Source organism: Pagrus major, chromosome 15 (assembly GCF_040436345.1).
Source record: "Pagrus major chromosome 15, Pma_NU_1.0".
Taxonomy (NCBI): Eukaryota; Metazoa; Chordata; class Actinopteri; order Spariformes; family Sparidae; genus Pagrus; species Pagrus major.
In genome coordinates, this window is record NC_133229.1 from 28,166,529 (window position 1) to 28,175,325 (window position 8,797).

An 8,797-nucleotide genomic window follows, 5' to 3' on the forward strand; every position below is an offset into this window, starting at 1 on the left:
TTATAAAATAGTGCTTCTCTAGGTTGACGTACGTATTTGGACGAGCAGCTTGAACCAGCTGGAGTCAGAATCATAAATTCATGGTATGAACGGAAATGCGATCGCTTGGCTTCGAAAGGAAATGTTTTTAAAGTGACGGCTGATCTTTTAATGTTTTGAGTGATTTTATCATTTCCACATCTAAAGGCAACACAAGCGTTCGGACCAACAAAGTGAGCAGTAACCCAAATATCCAAGCTGAATTATGTGAAGAGTAAATACGGACCGTCCATTAAAACCACGCAGGACATTAGAGAACTGTGTTTCCGTCGGAGATGAACCGGGAAGTGACTCAGAAGCTAATGCAGCAGATGACCGGAGATTTTTTGAAATGATGTTTTATTTTATCCTCTGAGTGGTTTGATGTTTACAGCATGTCTGTTTGTGTTTGTGTCTCTTTCATTAATGGACTTTATAGCGACGTTATCACAGTAGCCGATGTTTTTTCGCTCTCACTGCGTCACGTACGGCAGCCTGGTCAGCGATAACGCTTGAAGTTTGACGGGGTGATCGGACGGGTCAAGACTAGTTTTGTTTTTAATTTACGTAACGTAAGTAAGCAAACGTAAATGATATACCTCATATCATCATACCGAACTGTACGTGACAAACGTATATGTTTTTCTAACCCTAACCAAGTAGTTTTTTAGCCTAAACCTAACCTCACCTCGACCACCTGACAACATTAATAACATTTTAAAAGTAATAATATGTCATACAATGCTAACCGTTTGTCAGCACGCCTTATTTTGAAAGTCTAAATGGGTCTTGTTTGTTACATACTGTTGCTAACTGCGCCAGCAGCGCAGGACAGGGGTGTGTCGGGCTGATGGTGTTCACAGTCTGACAGCTAAACAGATCCTTCACTCATCAAATAAAAGAGAAATGTCCCACACCCACAAAGCAACGTTACGAGACCAACAACAGTCATTTCGTAGCAGGTCTTGTCTGTCATCCTGTCTGTCCTACCGACTCTTCGTCGCATTTCTGAAACATTTTTGAAAAACAGCGTCTGTCCCCGGCAGCGAGAGGCAGGAATTTAGGGCAAATAACTTTAACTCACCATGTCTTTGTCACCTTCCACCATTGTGTTGTTGTAGTTACTGTCTCTGGCAACTTATATAGGAAACAAATGACCAAATTTATTGAGAAGTCATCGTGACAGTCAGCCCTCCCGACTGAGACTTCCCCCCAGAAAACAGCATGCTTTCCCACAAATATGAGCCAAACAGGGTCCACTATTTACTGATGGTGATTATGTGATGTCATTTCATTCTCTTTGTCACTTTCCACGATGCATGGTGGGTCAGGATCTCAACACAACACTTTATAACAGCATCCATATTATTATAAACAGTCGGAGGATACATGTTTAGATTAACAGGTGGAAACACGTTAAGAAAACACACAGATCTCAACATTATGCTGGTACCGTATCATCTGTAAGCCCGATCTAACGCCATGTTCATGGCACGGCTCAGCTCCGTTCAACAGATGCATCTTTGGGACGAAGGTACTTTTCTCAATTTCATTTTCCGCGGCAGCTTGTACCACTTAAAATAGTTTGGGCTCTTGGCAGATAGCGGTGTCGGGTGAATCTCATTGACATCATCTTCAGCGTGACACAAACACACCGGAACAAAGGAGGACATCCTCTTCATCTTTTTCTTCCTTCTCAGATCCTTTCATCAGCAAACAAAGTGAGGACCGTTGTAGCAATAGGCGGCTCTGTGCTGTAATGGTGCAAATGGAGAAGCTACAGTCAACAGGGCTTTTCAATACGGAGAAAAAAGATCTAGTACCTGGTACCGGGCAGAGTCCACAACTTTTGATAACAAGTTCAGTGGAGTCGCACAGAGCAGTTCAATGCAGGAGAAACAAAGCTGAAGAAGCCTACGAGTGAAACAGGGACAGAGGAGGTCAGAGATAATTAAGCAACAAGTAGCTCTTTAAAAACAAAAACCAGAACCTCACCGTCAGTCCTCTGTGGGAGGCCGGTGGAGGGGAGGTACTGGGTCTCTGCTTGGCGCCAGTAACAAACTGGGCAGGCCGGCAGGACAGAACCGACTCACGCAGAGACCCAAAAAAAAAATCAAGATGGTAAGAATTAAAGGCATGAAAAACAGCCTCCACATCCCTGAGCGACTGAAGGCATTTTGGGTAAGGCAAGTTTACTTTTCAGCTCAGAAGCTAAAATGGATCACTCCTTTAAATCCAGAACAAATTACAGAATCTACATTAATCTCTGACCCAGAGGAGCGCCATCCATCTGTCCATGACCAGTTTTGGGTTTTGTATTTATTTCCTCGCCCTCCAGTTAATCCTTTTCATTTTGCAGGTAAATAAATCCAAAGTAAGAAGCTCTGTTAGCTTCTGAGTTTTAGCATCACTTTCAGCTCCGTCCACATCGAATATTCCTCCATCATCACTGCTGCCTCTGCATGTAATCTGCTCTCAGCATTTCTCTGGTGGAAGTGTTGATTTTCAGCCTCATCTATAATAATCAGAACAATCATCATTTTATCACAGCAGAGCTGGGTTGTCTACGATTTTAAACGACTCATGGTCTCTCTTCACGCTGTGTTTTCAAGCATGGAGAGCCTTTTTTCTCCACTTCACTCAATTTAACTTTTCCCCAAAAAAGTGAGGCGCCGTATTATATATCGTTATTGTTTTCCCTCACTAAAGTTTGAGCTGACTGAGAAAAACAACTTGTGAAAAGCAATACGGATGAATTATGGATTTGTGCCTTGTATAGAATTAATTAAAGCGACTCATCTTCTCCTTTCGGTTTAATAAAAACTTTTAGGCTCCGTCTTATTGAGAACTAAAAGTTCAGACTTACTGATGATGCAAAACAAGCAAAACAAAAATATGTTGTTTGACAAAAAATGTTGACAAAAAGACAAAATAAAACTGCTCATCACATCTGGGATGAATGATTCATGTGAGCATCTTGTCTGGTTGAGGCAACTTCTTGCAAAATGGAAAGTCAGGTGACAGAAACTACGTATTTTGTTGAACCTGTGAATATAACTGAAACAGCCCAGTCTCCAGGATATCATGTTAGCAGTTGACGTTTCTGAAAACCAAAGATACGTCCGAGGTTGAGATTTGTACCGAATGCGGCATCACGATCAGATCATATTCTTATTAGCCACCTTTCACATCAGTCGGTAGAGGGGATGGTGAGACGACCATTGTTCGAGTCACACCACCGGATATTTTTAAGGATATCCGGAGACATTTCCAGCTGGTTTTATGTTTTATGTTCGCAGTTAGCATTATTGCAGACCACAGACACTTTGAAGGCTGACATTTGTCCCAAACATGGCATATCACATTCACATTCAAAGCTTATTAGTCACCTTTCACATGAGCAGGTGGAGGGGATGGTGGTGGCACCATTACAGCCAACAAGGCAGATAAATGGCCGACCGCAGTTCGACTCTGCAGACAAAACTGGGTGATTTTTTTAAGCTACCTGAGGACGTTTCCAGCAGTTTTCGTGCCGACCAAAACTGACTATTTTTCATGTTTTCTAAACTTTCCTAAACCCTAACCTGAGCATAAGCACAGCATTGTGACAAGAGAGAAATAGAAAATTCAAATTCAGTTCAGACAAATTGTTTTTTTGACTGGTCTGATACTTTAAAAAATACATTTTGATGTGATATTCTGTTGGAAATGTTTTAATCACGCCTGGTTATTAAACGATAAAACATTTTGTCCTCAAGTTTTATCAGTTATTGTACAGATAATGTGTGGTGTGCTGTAACAGCCCTGCTGCATGCGGGGGTGTCCAGTGTGTAGCAGTGTGTGTATTTTGGGGGTCTTTTAATGCAAATTTCTACCCAGGACCTGCAGAAATAAACAAAAACAAGTACTGTGTATGTGCCTCCTGATGACTGCACATCCCAGCTGGACCTCGTTAAGTCAAAGTGCACCTAATGACCTTTTGGAAGAGCGACAACCTGCAGCGCTTCACTGCACAGACTCCACCGAAGCTCAGAATAAATAAGCAAGTTTCTGTTAAAGTGCACAGCCATTAATGTTGGATTTATCCCAGCAGAGTGTGTTGTGTTATTAACTACTTTATCCAGCATCAGAAACATACAAGAATTCAAGATTAATTTATACATCGTACATTATAAATACACATTTGTACAACACGTGTTATATCATGTTTACATTAAATGTTTATGACCTGACTTTCATGTCTGGAGGTCGAGGAGATGGTGGTGGAGTTAGTTGAGAGGACTGCCAAGCGAAGGACCGCAGTTAGAAACAATGTTCAATATTCATGAAATGCGTGAAATTTCCAGCTGTTTGTGGCGACAAAAAACAGATATCTTTGAGGAGATGTCCGAAGATCTTCAGCCGTATTTGTGGTGACAATGCAGGATGTTTTTAACGAGACCTCCGGACATCTTCTGCCGTGTTTCCGCTGACCAAAACAGGTATTTTAAGCCAAACCATGATGTTTTCCTAACCCTGACCAAGTGGTTTTTGGGCCTAAAGCTAATCAGATCATGAGAGCAGTGTTGTCACAACATAAAATAGTCGGGGAGTCATGATTCTCCAAATCCACGTTTGGATTTGACCTCTGATTATAAGGTCACCGTCCGATTTAATTTTGATGTAGAACAATTTTTCAGCTATTTTTCTGCTCTTGTTACACTTCGACTTTTTATGCCCCGACAACCGTCATTTGCATTTTTATGAGGTGCGCTTGAACACATCGATACTGCATTTGATTTCAAGGGTCATTTCAATCAATTTTCAATTTAAAATAAAAATCGTGACACCTCTATAAAATAGAAACTCAAACATAAATAAATGAAAAGTTTCAACATATTCGTGGTTTTTTGCAGAAATGCACATTGCCAACATTTATTCTGGTGACTGGGTCGCAGCTCCACTGATGTAGACGGGTGTGTCTTTACCGCCTCCTTTCTAAAATCAACAATCAGCAATCAGGTTTTAATTGACGCTGAGCAGCGGATTGTTGATTTCCTCCCGATACAAACTCTCATCTGCGTTTGTAATCCGGCCGGTGATGGTAGTGTCGTCTTTAAGGTGCATCTTATGCGTCCCAGCGGTAACTATACACATTATTTCGACCCCATCCAAAGCTAACAGAGTGCTGGTCGACCATTGACTGCATGTCAAACTGAAGCCAAGTGCTTTCTGGTGTTTCCAATTAGTTTTTTCATTCAGTAAGAAACAAAGCCATTCCTTTTCTTGCGCTTCTCACTGAGTGATTCTGAATTACTACATTTGCATCAGCGGTGGCTTGCAGAAGGATTTTCCCTCCACAGGAAATTGTCATGACCCTCCAGAGTCTGTCTCTCTCTCTGGTTTAGTGACCGAATATTTGTTGAGAAAATAAAGCACACAGTAAGAGGCTTATCTGATAAATTTCCTCCTACTTTGGGTCCCATGATCCAATACCGCAATAAGCTTAAAGCTCTCCCATCGGCTCCACTAGATTAATTTTACACAAATACAAATCTAACTTTTTGCTCCCTGTTCAATTCTTCTTGTGCTTTATGCATTGGGTTTACGCTGCGTATACATCGCAGTTTGTTTTATTTTCTATGAAAGTGTACATTTATATTTTCCCCTTGTATCCCATTGTGTGTGTTTTATTATTATAGATATTTCTCTGTTTGTTTTGTCAATGCAGTGTGGAGATAATGGGAGCTGCCGCTGGATTATAAGTCTTGTTCGGTGGGTTGGGGAGATAAGAAGGAAATCATTAAAATATGTAATAATATCGTGCGTTAAATGAACGCCTGGATTATTTAATAATATATCACACACCCATGGGGGAAAATAACAGAAATAATGCTAATGTGGGGCAATTCATCTCACCATCAGCACATTTATGTTGGAAGAAGACAAACGAAAAAGAGAAAATAAATATGTTTTTATTGCGGTTCAGAGTTTCCCGGTGAGCAGTTTGAGATCGGATGAGTCTGAAAGTTTCTTTGGTGTTGCGGACAGTAAACACAGGGGTGGGCTGTATAACCTGAAAGTTATATCACTGTACTCTTTTTGTGTTTTGCAGTGACAGGATGAGGGTGATGATTCCTCGTTTCATCGCTGCAGACAAAGTGACAGTTTCAGATATTTCTCCTAACACAAGAAAAATAAAGTCTTTGAGATGTTCCCAGAAATGTCTACAGAAGTTACTTGTTAGACCATCAGATCTGTCTAAAGATAATCATCTCATGGCGTTTCCCACTTCATCCCTTCTAATATCTGCGTCACAGATACTTCAGAAACACTTATCCGCTCATTAGAGTTCATTCTTTAACACACTCAAAGAAAAGCATCAGCCGAAGTGCAGGAACAAGAGGAAGAGTATTAACAGTATTTGTTTTTTGTCTCTTCTTCTCCGGTCTACAAAAAATAAGCTGATCACACCTGATCCCTCTCACCTATTTAGGTCTGGTGGTTTAAAAGCCAGAGGACGGAGACAGAGAGCGTGTTGTTTGTGTTTCATATCCTTAAATCAGCAGATGGGAAAATATTATCATGGCAGTGCTGCAAAATCCAACTGTCGTACCGTGCACCCCGAATACAGACAACTAGATGGATGGATAATCATCCCCACCAACAGGAAGCTGCCATATGTACATAACCACATGGCCGACTGTACTTTTATTTACTAATATCTAACACACTAACATTTGCATGTGATTTACATGTGATAATGAGAACTTCTCGCTCATATGCTTACGTGCGCACAATGTAAAGAAATGCAAAGACGAAACTGCAGTTAGAGGGACTTAGATTTATTCTTAAAAGCATCTGATGAAGATCCTGTTCTCCACAATATACAAGTTTTAAACAGAAATGATGCAGGCAGACTGGAGCCAGAAGATCCTGTTATTTATGTTTATTATTTCTTACTGTGTTCATAATGTCCAGTGTGAGAGAAGAGAAAGAAGAAAAAAGGAAAAAGGCACTCAGGATTCTGCAGTTCATCACGTCTAATGAAAGCTAACAGGCCAGATAACATTGTTCCCGCTTTAGGGTGAATTTATTCAACATCCTGTATGTAACCTACATCTCGCTCTCTGTTAATATTCTCGCACTGAGGTCTGCACAGACTGAGACCCCACGAGACCCTGCAGATGGGACAGCTTGTGCCATACTGTGGGCCGTCACATCCAGACGGTAAAATGTCACAAAAATGTCAGGGGAAGCCCGGTTGGCTTCATAGCTGATACTCTTCAGTGATACACCACTGAACAACCCCAAAAAGAAAAGGCCAAACTTCCCCACAGTCAAGAGCGGCCACAGACTGCATGTTGGCACTGCGGCCGTGACTCGCACACTGGGTCGATATTTTATTTGCCTCTTTTTTCAGCTGAAGACTGTAACAAGCAGAGTTGTGTATTTATTGGACAGTAGTGTAAACATATCGGGAGAAACAAAGCTGTAGGCTCCAAATATTTAGTTATTAACAGTGACAGAGGCCTGCTCTCTGCAATCAGGCTGTGGCTTTAAAGGCGTGTTAAATAATCTATGACCTTTATAGGCCTGCTAGGAATTGCAACCAATTTGGCAGCAGAACTAACCTCCTCCTCCAAGACTCTGGCACCGAACCAACCTCCACCCCTCCGCCTCCCTCCCCCCCGACCAACGGCAGCCGGCAACTGACACAAACTACAAAGATGCACACTTTCAAATACGGTGTCTCTGATGACGGCGAGAATCCAGCTCAAACGTCTCTTTTAAAGAGGTTTTACGTCAGGAAGAATGCAAAATACTGGACTAACAATGCGAGTAGAGGTGTTAGATTATAGCTTTCTAAACAGTGAAGGTTCATCTAACAAACAAACTTATGGTCAGCCAGCTTTTTTATTAACTTTTGGCGTCATCGGAAATTAAAGCCAGGACATTCTGACTGGAATCAGACACGTTATGAGAGAAGAGACAAACCAATCAAATCATTTTGAATTGAAAAGTCTGTGACGCCAGAGACGGCAGACTGTGAAGACACATATCCCACTTGACCCTTCCGCCCCCAAAAGCCAATAGTCTGCTTTATTACAGCCGAACCGGAAAACATATCAGCTGATTGTGTGGCTGCAGATCGACTTCTAACAGGCACGGGAAGAGGATATCACGCTAATGCAAAGGATTTCAAAGAAAGGTGGCGGTGGAGGAGGTTAATCAAAGACTGGACATTAAACTTGCACTAGTTGTTTGTCCGATGGTTCTGTACATGTAGTTTTTTTGTCCTTGTGACCGTTGAAAGTGAAGTTACGGCTCTCTCCCCGAAATAAAAGAGAGGAAATATGTAGTAGATCAAGGTTTTGGTTTGACATCAGTGTGTTGCGTTGAATCCGTTTAATCAAGCTATGTGGAAACACACAGCAAGCACTGAACTGAATGAAGATTGTCCCAGTGTACTTTCGGTATTTTCTCGCACATGAGCAGTACACCGGAGGACACGACACTATTTCCTGTAGCTCCTGTTCCTGCAGTCAGCAACTTATCATGAATGTTTGTTTCAATCCAATGTCATCCATTGATTTGTAGGTAAAAACATGAACTGTTAAGTTATATTAATTAGAACAGCACATTTACCACATCAGATGATGAGTATTATTGTATTTCTTTCTACAATTTGTTGTGTAAAAGCCTTTTATCACTGACTTAACTAACTTTTAATGATGTTCTCCGGCTTATGCTTGTCTTAAAGCTGTCATAAAAGAAGTAAAATGTCAAGTTTTATCTG